At 35.0% G+C, this 14,512-nt stretch overlaps 1 protein-coding gene across 1 annotated transcript in view; it reads left to right on the top strand.

Annotated features, from left to right (window-relative positions):
• XIRP2 (xin actin binding repeat containing 2) overlaps window positions 1-14,512 on the top strand; it is a 430,838-nt gene that overhangs the window by 11,920 nt on the left and 404,406 nt on the right. The window lies entirely within an intron of this gene.

Below are 14,512 nucleotides of genomic sequence, written 5' to 3'. Positions count from 1 at the left end.
TCTGATATGGCACCTAGTTCTGTAAGTTTCTTGAAGTCAGAGGTTTTGCCTTGTATCACTAGCACATGACATGGGGCCCAGCAGACAATCGACTTGACTGGTTGGGAGCCCTTAGGAAATTCTTGATAAACGTTTGATGATATTGATGGTTGTAGTCTACCTAGACACTGGTGATGCTAAATATGTATATGTGTGATAGTCTATGTATGTATGTCATAGTATATATAATACACAGGTATCATCTGGTTAGTATATATATCCATGTATAATCTGGTATTCATACCAATGCTTGGAGTAACTCTTTTTTTTTTTTTGATGAGGCAATTGGGCTTAAGCAACTTGCCTAGGGTCACACAGCTAGTAAGTGTTAAGTGTTTGAGGCCACATTTGAACTCAGGTCCTCCTGACTCCAGGCCCAGTGCTCTATCCACTGTGCTACCTAGCTGCCCCTGGAATGACTCTTGAAATCATTAATTAGAATCCTGTTTATACTACCCTGGTCAATGAAAACTGTCTATTGTTGGCCTCCTTAATGTATTAACATCATTACTGCCTTGAGAAAGACAAGTTTTAGCATGTTGCATCTAGATGACCTCTATTGTCCTTTCCAGCTCTTAACCCACATATGTATGAATTTTCAGGCCTAAAGTAAGAACTCCCCTCAGTGAAAACTCTCAGAGAACAGTAATGCTCAAGGAGAAATAGCATCCTACTTAAGCTAATAGATGATTACCTTTCACAATAGGAGTATTAAAAGTATTCAGATTAACAAATTTTCTAGTAGTTGCTCCCTGTCAATCAACTAGAACATATACAACTGGGACTCCTAAAAGACATTTTTTGTTACATCAACTGATTAGAATTAGAATAATAGGAAGACAAGAAATTAAATGGTATTTATGAAATTAACATAAATGCTGCTATTGACTTCAGAATAGATATTTTCTACTCCCTGATCACACTTCTGCAGATATATTCTCATTCTCTCTCTCTCTCTCTCTCTCTCTCTCTCTCTCTCTCTCTCTCTCACTTTTTCTACTAATTGTCTAATATTTAGGGCTAGTTTGTTCTGGTTCTTCAGATTATATTCCTTGTGATCTTTCCAGAAGTGAAACAGGTTAGTTGAGGGAAAGTTTCACTTAATCTTTCTTGATTTGAGTGAGGCAAGAGGAATGATCAAAACAGGGTAAAACAAAATTACTGAAATAAGGGATATTTCAATACTACACAAGCTTTTCTGGCTCCAGTTTAGGTGCCTCAAAACATTAATAAGAGAATACCTTAATAAGGTTTCTCCTGGGCTATGTTAGCCTATGAAATGACTTTATGCTACATAAATAACTGTGATATTAGAACCCAGTACATGTTAAAAGAAATGAGCAAAACTTTTACATACTTATCAGTGCTACCATTTGACTTAAACATGAAATTTTATTTTTAACATATCATACTTTTAATATATACTTTATTCTAAAATGTTTTGTCATACTGAGTCAGTGTTCGGGAAATATGAAACATGTAATTATGCATTCATCATTTTCTCAAACAGACTTGGGATTTAGAAACTGTTTTGTAGAAAGTGAGAGTAAGGACAAGAGAATTCATTTGTTTACCAAACATGCTTTTGTCAAAAATCCATCTGATCCCCACTTATTGAAAGTAAACCAGAGGAGCTAGGGGAGAATTAACTCATTTTCTCCCTAAAGAAAACACTTTATATAATATTCAAATATTGAGGAGCTATGGTTTCTCTGATGTGTATATCCTCCCCAGTGATGCATAGCATAAACTATCCATGCATACCTATCTTATAATGTCTGACTCTTGCCCATATCCTACCATCATTGGGGGTCTCCCCAAAATTCTGAGGCCTTCATTGCTTTCCCTCAATACTGGAAGAACACTCATGGAGCACATGACTGCCCAACAGTTATGCCACACTCCTACTATGTGACTAGTCAAGTCAAAAGCCTTTATCAACCACCTATTATGTGTCACATGGTGTGCTAAGTGCTAATGATGCACAAAAAGGCAAATAAAAGTACCTGCTTTCAAGGAACTAATCTAATGGGGAGACAACATGTAAATAACTTTGTACAAACAAGATACAGGGTGGGAAAAGAGTCATGAATATTTAGTAACATCTTAATTTTTTTAAAATTTACAACACCATAGTGTCATATATAGTATATATAGGAAATGAATTTACATTATATGTGAAAAACCAAATCTTGTAAATGGAGAAAAAGAAAGAAAAAAGAAAAAAAATGTATTAAAACATCAGACCCCTTTGTGATTTTTGGCCCACACTATATATTCAGGATTAGTTATAGATAACCTCATGGGAAAGACCCCTACCATGAAAAAGGATAGGGAAAGGATTCATGAAAAAAGTAGGATTTTTGGAAGGACTTGCATGGACTGATGATGAGTGAGATGAGCAGAACCAGGAGAACATTGTGCACAGTATCATCAAAATTGTGTGTTGATCAACTGTGATAGACTAGATTCTTCTCACCAATCCAACAGTATAAGAAAGTTCCAAAGGACTCATGATGGAAAAGGCTCTCCAAATCCAGAAGAAAAAAAAAGGAACTGTGAAATATGGACACTGATTGGACCATACTATTTGTTTTGTTTTTGGTGCTGTTGTCTTTCTTTTTTGAGATTTTTCTTTTTTGCTCAGATTCTTTACACGCATATAAAACCTATATCAGTTTACCTGCTGTCTAGGGGAGAGGGGAGGGAGGGGAAGGAGAGAGAAAAATTGGAAATTGGAAATCTTATATAAACAAATGTTGAAAACTAAAATAAATAAATAAAAAGAAACAATTAAAAAAAGAAAGTAGGATTTTAGTACACACACCTTTTATTATTATCATGAACTTTCTCTCTCTCTCCATATATTTGTATATTTATGTATGTATATACATACATATATATGTGTGCATGTATATATTTGCATATAAGTTTATATGGAATTATGCATACATATATTTGTATATAAGCTTATATACATACATATATATCTATCTCTCTATATATAAAGTTGAGAGAGAATATGAATTTGAATGCTTCTTTTTTTTTCCAAGGTTCCACTCTTATATAACTTTTTCTGTTATAACTTCTCTTTTTCACCCAATTTGGAGTATTTTCTGTCCAAATTAACTTATGTACATATTATTTTTTGTGTATATATATTCTTTAACCAAGTTGATTATAAGCATCAGAGATCAGAAATCCTTATTTTTTGTCTTTGTACTCTCAAAAACCATTACAATGTTTTACACAGAGAAGGCAGTGGGCAATGTTCTACTCTTTTTTTTTTTTGATTTTTTGGATTGTTGTACTCTTAAACTTAAAATTTTCTGACTCAGAAAACATTCCAATGGGGGAAAATATTTTATTGTTTCACCTCTCTCCCTCTCCTAAAGATACAAATAGAGAAAGTGGACAGTGACTATGAATGATTTCCATAAGCCACATAAGAAATTAATGAAACTTTTCAAGGGAGAAAAAGAACTAATTTTAAATGGGAAAATCCCTGAGTGTATAGTTAATTATAATAATAAAAGAAGAAATAAGGTATAGTATTATTAGAGAAAGAAACTTCCGGAAGGATTGGGAACTTGCTGAAAAGTTAAAATTCTGGGACAAATATAGAGTTTATTTTAAAGGGAAAAAAATAAGTCATGCTCTATGATATTGGAATATAGAATTGGTTTGTATGCTATAAATCCTCTCTTATAAACATTTTCCAGAATACATACAGGGAATATGAATCCTCATTTCTCATAAAGTATCCACTTTAAGACTCATTTATCACCAATATACTTTATAAAAGTCTTTTAAAATCCATCAAGGGAACTGCATGATTTTTTGTAGCATTTTCTTGATATGTGTGAACTCATTAAAGGGAGACTAGATCAGCTCCTCAATTGTTTTCACTGTACTCTAGAGTCTCTGTTAAAATAAGTCATCCTCATATAATTAGAAAGAAAAATTAATGAAGAAGTCTTAAAATAATGATGCTTGCTTATGTTTTATAATTGTCAAAGAGGGACATATCCTATTGTCTCCATTTTAAAAACACGCTCTAAAAGGAGCTTAGAAAAGCTTTTTAAACTATAGATTTTTTATGCTTATATTATAACCCAGAGCATAATTCAAAAATAAAAATTCACATCGACCTTATCACAAATAAATGGTGTGGAACATGATTTTTTTGGGCAGTATTTAAAATGCTTATAAGAATCCATTATGAGACCACAAATCTTTAAAACAATGAAACATCCATTTATATTGTTGAGAGATAAACATTATTAAACAAGGCAGGTTTACCTAAATGTATGCAAAGATCAAGGATATATATAATAGAATGCCAGTTATTTGAAATGCTACTTTTTGGGGGGGAGGGGAAAAACAAGTTAAAACAAATACTGAAATAAAATCTGTCCTGTTTCATTAGGGGAAGTGTCAATATTTATTTTCTGCCCCACTCAATGCCTAACTAGCACAGGGATAGGTGAATAGTAAGCAGTACTGAATGAATTCTTGATTGTAATATAGTTTTAAAGGGATCAGGGACCTCCTTGGAATCTGCCAAAGTTCACACATCCATACTGTAGTACTCTCCCTTCTATATGTTAATTATTAATTGTTAACAAATCATAGGATATTTGATCTGAAATATACTTTGTACAAAGGGTTTATTTAGCTAATGACCTTGTGGGCATGAAAGATCATCTCCTGTTGAGAAATAACTATTTGGGTAGATTTGTGAGCTCATCTAGGTGGGTATTTTTTCCAGTTATATAGATTTCAATCTGTGCTTTCCCATTTTAATGTTTCTATATTCTGCAAAAAATCTACACACAATTTATATAGGGTGTCCTAAAAGTCTTGGTGCAGTTTTAAGCTCAAACAACTTAAAATTCACTAAGACATTTGGGAAACTCTGTGTGTGTGTGTGTGTGTGTGTGTGTGTGTGTGTGTGTGTGTTTATTTTCTACCTGTTCTCTGTGAATGGAACCTGGGGCAAGCTAGTATAGATACGAGCACTTTAAAAAAAATGCTTGTTTATCTTGTTTTGTTTATATTTTCCTCCTTCAAAATGTCAGAGTCCAACTCAGAAAGAAACTTCAATGACTTGCTAATTATTTAGCCAAATATAGTGTAACGCTGTATAATAATTAATTTACTATATGATAATGCATAAATCAATCAGTTAGTGATCAACATCTCTAACTATGGCTCACAATTTGGCAATGAAGGCCTAAAGGCCAAATATCATTCCAACGGAGGCTGATAGAAGCATTTCCTGGATGTTTGCTCACCTGGTACTGATTTTTAGAAATCTGAATAGGTGTGGTCAAAATTAATGGTGTAATACACTGCCCTGGCAAAATTGCTGATAATCAAAGAATGTTTATTACAATCAGTTATGGTAGTAAAGCAGTAGATAGGAATGCATAGAGACATAGTATGCCAATTGAATAGTATAAGAATGATTGGGGCAGCTAGGTAATATAGTAGATTAAAGCACTGGACCTGGAGTCAATAAGACTTGAGTTCAAATCTAACCTCAGACCTTTAGGAGGTATATGAGCCTGGGCAAGTCATTTAATCCTGTTGGGCTCAGTTTCCTCGTCTGTAAAATGAGCTGGAAAAGGAAATGGTAAGTAACTCTAGTATCTCTGTCAAGAAAACCCCAAATGGGCTCACAAAAAGTAGGACATGACTTAAAACAAACAATGATCATAAAAAATAATTAGATACTAAAGTTCTCAGGGAAAATATTTTTAATAATACTATAGCTGTAACATTGCCAAACCAGGACAAGATGACAATATCTGTGTTTGGTTTTGGTTTTCATAAAGATGATAACTGTATGGGGGAAGCTAGGTGGCACAGTGGATAAAGTACCAACCCTGGATTCAGGTGGACTTGAGTTCAAATTCGGCCTCAGACACTTGACACTTATTAGCTGTGTGACCCTGGGCAAGTCACTTAACCCTCATTGCCCCACAAAAAACCAAACAAAAATAATAATCTCTATCTTTTTATGACTTATTTCCAACTTCTTTTCCGGTCCTGTATAAAGGCATAGATTTCAAGCTAGAAAGAGTCTCAAAAGTCATCTAGTGCAAACCTCATGTTATATAATGTTACACTTATTATATCAATTATATATAGTATAGTATAGTATAGTATAGTATAGTATAGTATAGTATAGTATAGTATAGTATAGTATAGTATAGTATGAAACTGAAGCCCAGATAAGAATCATTATATGCCAAATATTACAATGGAAGAAATTATAATACCTTTTCCAATGGATCATACTGCCTCCCATCTCCCTAATGTCATCCTTTATGTCACTTCTCTTGAGTACTTTTTTTTTTGGTGAGGCAATTGGGGTTAAGTGACTTGCCCAGGGTCACACAGCTAGTAAATGTTAAATGTCTGAAGCCGGATTTGAACTCAAGTCCTCCTGACTCCAGGGCCAGTGCTCTATTCACTGTGCCACCTAGCTGCCCCTTGAGTAATTCTTGATGAACCTTCCATAGCTCTAGAATTGGAAATTGTTTGTCAGGGGGAAAGCATAGTAGTTGCTTTCAAGATGATCGGATCATATTTTCAGAGCTGAAAGGGGCTTTAGGAATTATCAATTCCAATTTCCTCCTCTATACATGAGGAAACTGAGGGCAAGATGGGTTCAGTGACTTCTAAGGGTAATATTCTTTCAGCTTTGTAAGCTATCCTGCACAGAAAAGCCCACACTGCAAAATATTCAGTGATTTGAGCTTATGAATGGATTTTCCCTAAATGATCAAATCCAGTGCTTCATAAGGCAAAAATGACAAAAGTCACATTAAAAAGCCTACAGTTATTTGTTGGTACCTCTTATCATGTCTCATTAATATTCATTGGCTACCTAGAGAGGGCCAGCATGGACAGAGACATTTTCCCAATCTCTTAGGGGTTTACAATTCAGGGGAAGCGAAACAAATGAAAACATATGGCAGGTGTTTTGTTTAACTTGCACAAAAAAAAGAAACATAAAATTCAAGGACATTGAAAAGATGCAGCTATAACACTTGGTTTTATTTTAAGCATTTCCCCCTGGTGGTATCATTTGTTTTTTGAATAACTTTAGTGTTGGTTGGCTATTCTATTTGCCTATTTAGAAATTTGTTATTTTATAGCCTCCTGTCCAGTGTTTTATTTTAGTTGGAAAAAATTGCTCTATGAACTAATGGCAGATTTCCCAACTGAACATATTTGCATGGCCTTTAAAACTTTCAGAGGGAACTGCCATCTCATCTCATTTACGTGTCACATTGATCTTTGTTGCAAGAATATGACATTGCTAAAGAACATAGCTCCAGAAACCGCAGAGATATGTTGAGCAATATTGACTCACCTTCAACTGGGAAAACTACTGTCAGTTCCTGGATTGGCATTCATTGACATTTTATGTGGGAGACCAATGCTGTTCACACTTCTGTTGTAAGAGCATCTTGGCCAATTCAGATATCTCTGCTGTTAACCTACTTCTTTTGCCAGGCATCTGCTTCTCTGGTGTTTTTTCAAATTTTTTATTGGCACTGCATGAATATAATCTAGAGAATCATATAGATGTTTCCTTTGCCCTCTAATAATATACCCCACCCTCACCCCAGCTGTGTATCATGCCCAGATCTTTGAAGAATGCCCTAACATCAGGATTTTACTAAGTGAAGAAATAGAACCAGAAAAATTCTAACGTGTTGATTCCTTGGAAATGGTCTGACTAATTGGGAAATCTCTGATACTGAGCAGTCTTTTAGCCTCTAAGGAGCAATCAGATGTCCCAATAAGAAGATCCAAGACCCTGCCCCCACTCCACCCCCTGTTCCCTGGTGTCAAAAGGCTTCTTGTTCTGTACTTCAATTCACCTTCTCCAACAGCAATCTCACCAAATCCCCAATCTATTCAAAAGGAATCCAAAGGTGATACCCTTGTGTTTCTCTACCTTCTTGGTAGTCTATAAGGACAAATATCTTGTGATTATAGATGCCTCCTTTTACTAAATCTATTCTGCTACACTCTACTGTTTTGTGGGTGAGTTCATTCCATTTGCATTAGCAGTATGAACTTCAACTGTTTATTTGTCCCCATCTTAATCTTATACCTTTCATTTTTTGGTTTCCCTTCCTTTCTTTATAAAGAAAGTGATAAGACAGAATTGTCCTCAATATGTGTTCTCTAGTTTGGATGCAATCTCCTTCTGCTCCCTGGCTCTTTTTCTCTTCTGCTACCCAAAAGTCAATCTAGTTCTTTTTTATCCTTTATTTCTTTTTAAGCCCCTCTTTTCTATCCATCCTCAATTATAGGGGAGGTTTTGTTTGTTTGCTTAGGACTAAACTTTCTCTTAATGTGTCCTATGTCTTATTTCTGTGTTCTTTTGAGAATCAGAATATAACAAAATCACTCCTAGATTCTCCATCTTATTTGACTATATTTATGACCCTGGATGATAGTGGGGTTCTAAGGGAACACATGAATCATCTCCCTATATTATAATGTAAACAATCCATTATGATTGCTCACTCATATTTACCTTTTTTATTTGTCTGGATTCTTGTGTTTTTATTTCAAAATTTTTATGTACCATGAGTCTTTTTTTAAATCAGAAATGCTAGGAAGTCCTCTATTTAACTAAATGTTCATTTTTACCCTCTAGGCTTATATTTAGTTTTGCTTGGTAAATTATTTTTGATTATAAGCCCATTTTTTCCCCATCAGGAATATTGTATTCCAAGGTCTCTACTTCTTGATAGTGGAGTCAGGAAGACCTAAATTCATATCTGACCCCAAATACTTACTAGCTGTGTAACTCTGGGCAAGTTATTTAACCTCTCACCATATTCATTTTCTCATATATAAAATTGGGATAATAATAGCACCCGCCTCTCAAGATTGTTGTAAGGATAAAATGAGATCATATTTGTAAAAAGATTTTACATTGCTCTGGGCAATTCAATTACCCTCTGTCTAACTTTATTTTCTTATCTATAAAATGAGGATAACAATAGCACCCACCTCTCAAGATTGGTATAAGGATAAAATAAGATGATATTAGTAAATCTTAAAAGCACTAAACAAATGCTTGCTAATTCTACTGCTATCATCATCATCGTCATTGTTGTTGTTTGGCCAACTAATATCAGTTTAATTTCATTTTCAGTATAGTGTTAGATGGAAATATTTTTTAAATTTTTTTTAGTGAGGCAATTGGGGTTAAGTGACTTGCCCAGGGTCACACAGCTAGTAAGTGTTAAGTGTCTGAGGCCGGATTTGAACTCAGGTACTCCTGACTCCAGGGCCGGTGCTCTATCCACTGTGCCATCTAGCTGCCCCTAGATGGAAATTTAATGCAAGACCTGAGTAGGATTCTGAATGAGTGAAAGATATGAATGGCCATGAGCATCATTATTGGAAGTGATAAACCAATAAAGGAGAAAGTGAAACTTCAAATTTGCATCTTAAATGCTATCATGCCCTTTGAGTTAGGAGTACATGTCAGGAGAAACAATGACCTCCACCTCTTAAGAGATGGGAGCAAAAACTTCTTTTGACTACTAGCAGGCAGCTTGAAATGAAAGTCTTGTGGATTTAGGACTTTAGGCCTGTTTTATCCTGTTGTACTTCTAGAGAGCTTGAAATTATTGGAAGGACCTATGAATAGACTAGGTATTGCTAATATGAAGAAACTAAAGGAAACTTTGCCACTTCTAGGAAGAATTTTGCTACTTGCTTGTATGGACCTTGATGATCCATTATCCATGATTTTACCTTTTCCTAAATACTCTAGGGAAGTAATATAAAATTTACTAAGCATGCCATTCACCTTTGATTATATCCTAGAGGTAACAAAGAGCCAAAATAAAGTTCCTTGAGTAGAATTATCAAGTCAGACTGGTTCATTAGAAATATAAATTTATCAAAAGTGTGGAGCATGAACTAAATAAAAGAGACTGAAAGCAGAGAGGCACTAATTAAGATACAATTTCATATGTGATTCTGTAGATTCATTAATATCCTAAATGACTATCCTCTACCTTCCCTATTCTGAGGCTCCATTGATTTTGTTTCCCTGAGATTACCAAAAAACAAAACAAAACAAACTGTTTTGTTTTGCTCTACCTGTTGTGAGCTTCTTGCTAACTAGGCCAGATTTGGAATCTATATTGGGGCTCTCCCATATGACTAAATATCAAGAAAGAGAATGTGCCTTGTCCATATAGTTAGCAGAGTATTGGTGAGCTATTTCTTCAGCAACCTGTTAAAGAAGAGATATTGATTCTCTAGGCCTCTATCAGTGAAGTTCTTGTATTCTAGAATCAATGAGTCAATATCATATTATTTCTATAGCCATTGTAATAATTTTTGTGACACTTCAAGATTTAAAAATAATTATTTGTTTTAACCTAGACTGTGCTTTCTCTAAACCTAAGGAAATTTTACTTCAGCTTGCTATACCTAAGTTCCATGGAGTTTTATGCTTATGCCTCTTCTCAGCAGTGAAGGGTTGCCCTATTTTCTCTGCAGTGTTACCAAATACTCTTAGACCTATGAGATCGGTGGTGCATATTAATGCAAGGGATAGGCAAATTGAAATAAGTTTAATTTTCATCTCTATGCAGATAACTCCAAAATCTACATATCCAGTATTTTCTCTCTTCTGAGCTCTAATCCCACATCTCCAAAAGGCTAATTGACATGTCTACCTATATCATTTATACTTCTTAAAATCAATATCACCAAAATGAAATTCATTTTCTTTCCTTAATTTCCTGACAAGGGTACCACCAGCATGCTTCCTGTTATGCAAGTTTACAACCTCTGGGTCATTTTTTACTTTTTCCTTTTCTTTATTCACTGCCCCTATAATCAGTTAATGAATCTTATCTATTCTACCTTTCCAACATCTCTTCTATCTATCTGGCTTTATTCAATCAATCAATCAATCGATCGATCGATCGATCAATGAACATTAATTAAGGGTTTCCTATGTGTTCTGCTGGAAGTTTAGTATGCAAAAACAATGAATGAAACAATTCCTACTCACTAGGAGCTTATATTCTTAGGGGGAAGATAATGAGGCATGCATTCAAGACAAATTGACCTATTTGTTACCCCCATCCCCAACCATGATATTCAATTTCTTGCTTCCAAACATTTGCACAGGTCGCAATATTTTTCTTGCTCACCTGTGGTTCTCTTGGAATACCTCATGCCCTTCAAAGCTCAGCCCCTTTAGGAAGTCTTTCTAACATTCTAACTTATTTCCCAGCCCCTTTCCTCAATTGTTATTACTTTCTTCTCTCAAAATTACTTTATATTTACATATCATATCTGCTCAGAGGACTGTAACATCACGAGAATCACAATGCTTTAGACTTAGAAGTCTCTTAAGACATTCTTGTTGAATTTACTTCAAACTAAGATAACCAATAAGAACATAAGAACCCACTTGAGGACAGTGAGAATAACAAGGTACATATTATATACTGACAGGTAAATTTCAAGGATACAGTAAAATTAGATTCCTTTAAGAGAACAAGTCTTGGGGCAGCTAGATGGCGCAGTGGATAAAGCACGGGGCCCTGGATTCAGGAGTACCTGAGTTCAAATCCGGCCTCAGACACTTAACACTTACTTAGCTGTGTGACCCTGGGCAAGTCACTTAACCCCAATAGCCTCACAAAAAAAAAAGTATTCAAGAGAACAAGTCTTCTTTAATAGTAACACTGGTTCTAGATTCCCCAATCTATGACCATTCTTTATTATTCCCAAATCTAAGTTTGCTTTGCTCCTGTAGACCTAGAAAACACAAATACCTTTTCAATTGATTCTGCAGATACTAAACTACCAGCACCTAGAATCAGTTTCTCTTTCTCTAGATCCCATAGAGAGATAATCATAAATCTCATTTTGTACTCCTAGATCAATCCTTTTGTTATTGTTGTAATTGTTAAGTCATTTTCAGTCCTGTATGATTCTCCATAACCCCATTTGAGGTTTTCTGAGCAGAGATACTGGAATGGCTTACCAATTCCTTTTCCAGCTCATTTTATACATAAGTAACTGAGATCAGGGTTAAGTGACTTGCCTAGGGTCATACACCTTGTGTCTAAGGTCATATTTGGAATCATAAAGTTGAGTCTTCCTGACTTCAGGCCCCATATTCTATACACTGTGCCACCTAGCTGCCCTAGATCAGTCCTAACATCACCCAAATTTGTCTTAAAGCTTACAAGTAGAAGCATGGGGGTTATAAAATCGTACCTATGACTCATGGATATCCAACCAACCCATAGCTACTTGACCTGTGGATAAATGAAGACACAGAATGAGGGTTCTGTGGCTAGTGGGTAATGAGTTAGGATGTAGAATGGATTATACAGAATTATTGAGGTATACAACTAAAGTGATGAGTATAATTTACTTTTTTGTTTTGTTTTCTTTTTATTTTATAGGTCTTTTCACTCATATTAGCCCTTAATATTTCTTTCTCTGGTCCTAAAATTTTGACACCTATGGGAGACTTCATAAAGATAATAAAGAAAGCAGCTTCTTTGCAGTTCATACATGTATAATTTCCTAGGGCACTGAAACAATCATGGATTTGCCCAGGGTCCCACAGTCAGTGTGTGTCAGAGGTAGATTTCGAATCCAGATCTTTCTGACATTAAGATAGCTCTCTATTCACTGTCCCGCACTACTTCTCTTAATTTACCCCCCTCCCAAATCTCTACGCACACTACACAGAACACAAGTGGTTAAAGTATTTTCCTGTTTGAAAAGGTATAACTTTTCCTTCATGTTTAATGTGTAGTGGTGAGTGAATTCAATGGGTTTCAAGCACCTGAAACAAATTCAAGCCCCATTAATGTTTCTCATCTATACCAACTACCAAATGCTGGTGATTTATGAGACTTAATGGTGTACTAACTTGCTTTATGTCAATGTAAGTCATTTATGGTATGCCATGAGACAAATTGCTCTAAAGTACTGTAATGCATCATCATGCATACCGTATTTTCCAAAATGGAGGAAACAGTCCAGGAGTGTAAGTTTAAATTAATCAAAATGCTATAAGCCCAACCTTGTTCGAATGTCAGAAGTTTACTGTGAGTCATGACAAAGCTGTACTAAGAAAATGTTACCATTTCTATTCAAAACACTAGATAGTTCAGGAACTGTATTCTGTTCCATTTTAAGCTTTCAGAGTCTTTTCTTCCCTTATACCTTGAAAGTTAAAACCATCAAAATCTCATGGGGGCCAAGTTCAAGCTGCTAACCCAAGGAGTCAAGTCAGTAGAATGGAGTTTATACCTAACCTGCTGTCCTTCATGTGTAAAGAAAGAATGGTTGAGGGGCTGAAGGTCAAGCAGACAACAGAAATGGAAAAAAGGCATGAATTTGAGAAGCATCATGAAAGATGCATTGACAGAGCTTGGTGACTGATGTGCAAGTGTCTCTTAAACTCTGTTTATGAGTAGTAGTCATTTGTTCCTTTCCAATTTGACCTTTGCTATGCAGGCTTAGCCAAAGATGGTTTGTAACTCCTCCCGCTTACACTGACTCACTCCTACCCTTCCCAGGAGTCAGGTACTACTTGAGGAAGACAAAAAACTATAGAGACTGCAAATTTACTCTAATAGCATACACTTAGCACCATCAGAAGTTCAGTAATCATTCTATCCATGGGGTTCTTGATATTTATGGGTACTACATTCTACATATGCCTGGGAATAAGTCCTCAAATGGTGGCAATAGTTATAAATAAATGACTTTGAAGTAACAAAAAAATCAAGGCATTTAAGATGAGGTTTGAAGTCATCTGAATTCTTCTAGTCTTGTTAATAGATGAATTAATGCAAAATACTTTTTTGCAACAGCAAAGAATTCCCACAAATCAGTGATAAGCATGTTAGCAATGCTTGACTTGATATCAGTGGCACATATTTGGAAAAATTATTTGTCTAAGTACTTCTTTAAAAAATAAAATTAATTAATTAATTAATTGTATGTGCAATTAAAATATAAAAATAATAAATAGAAACCCAAACTTAACATAAAAATAAAATTATGTTCATCAGAGAGAAACAATTCAAAAGAAGAAAATGAATTGATAAATAAAACTGGAAACATTTTTTGGAGAAAAATATAAACAAAGAGCCATTAGGCAATTTGACTTTTTTAAAAAGCCAATCAAAAGTAAGAAAAGACAAATTAATAACAAATGAAGAGAAATTAAAATAAGTTCTTAAAAACTTTTTGGCTCAATTATATGACAACAAAACTTTTTTTTGTTGTTGTAGGGAAATGGAGGTTAAGGGACTTGCCCAGGGTCACACAGCTGGTAAGTGTCAAGTGTCTGAGGCCAGATTTGAACTCAGGTCTTCCTGAATCCAGGGCTGGTGCTTTATCCACTGTGCCACCTAGCCGCCCCGACAAC

This window comes from Dromiciops gliroides, chromosome 3 (assembly GCF_019393635.1).
Source record: "Dromiciops gliroides isolate mDroGli1 chromosome 3, mDroGli1.pri, whole genome shotgun sequence".
Classification (NCBI taxonomy): Eukaryota; Metazoa; Chordata; class Mammalia; order Microbiotheria; family Microbiotheriidae; genus Dromiciops; species Dromiciops gliroides.
Note: the sequence above shows the minus strand (reverse complement) of the source record. Positions and strands in the feature narration are given on the sequence as shown.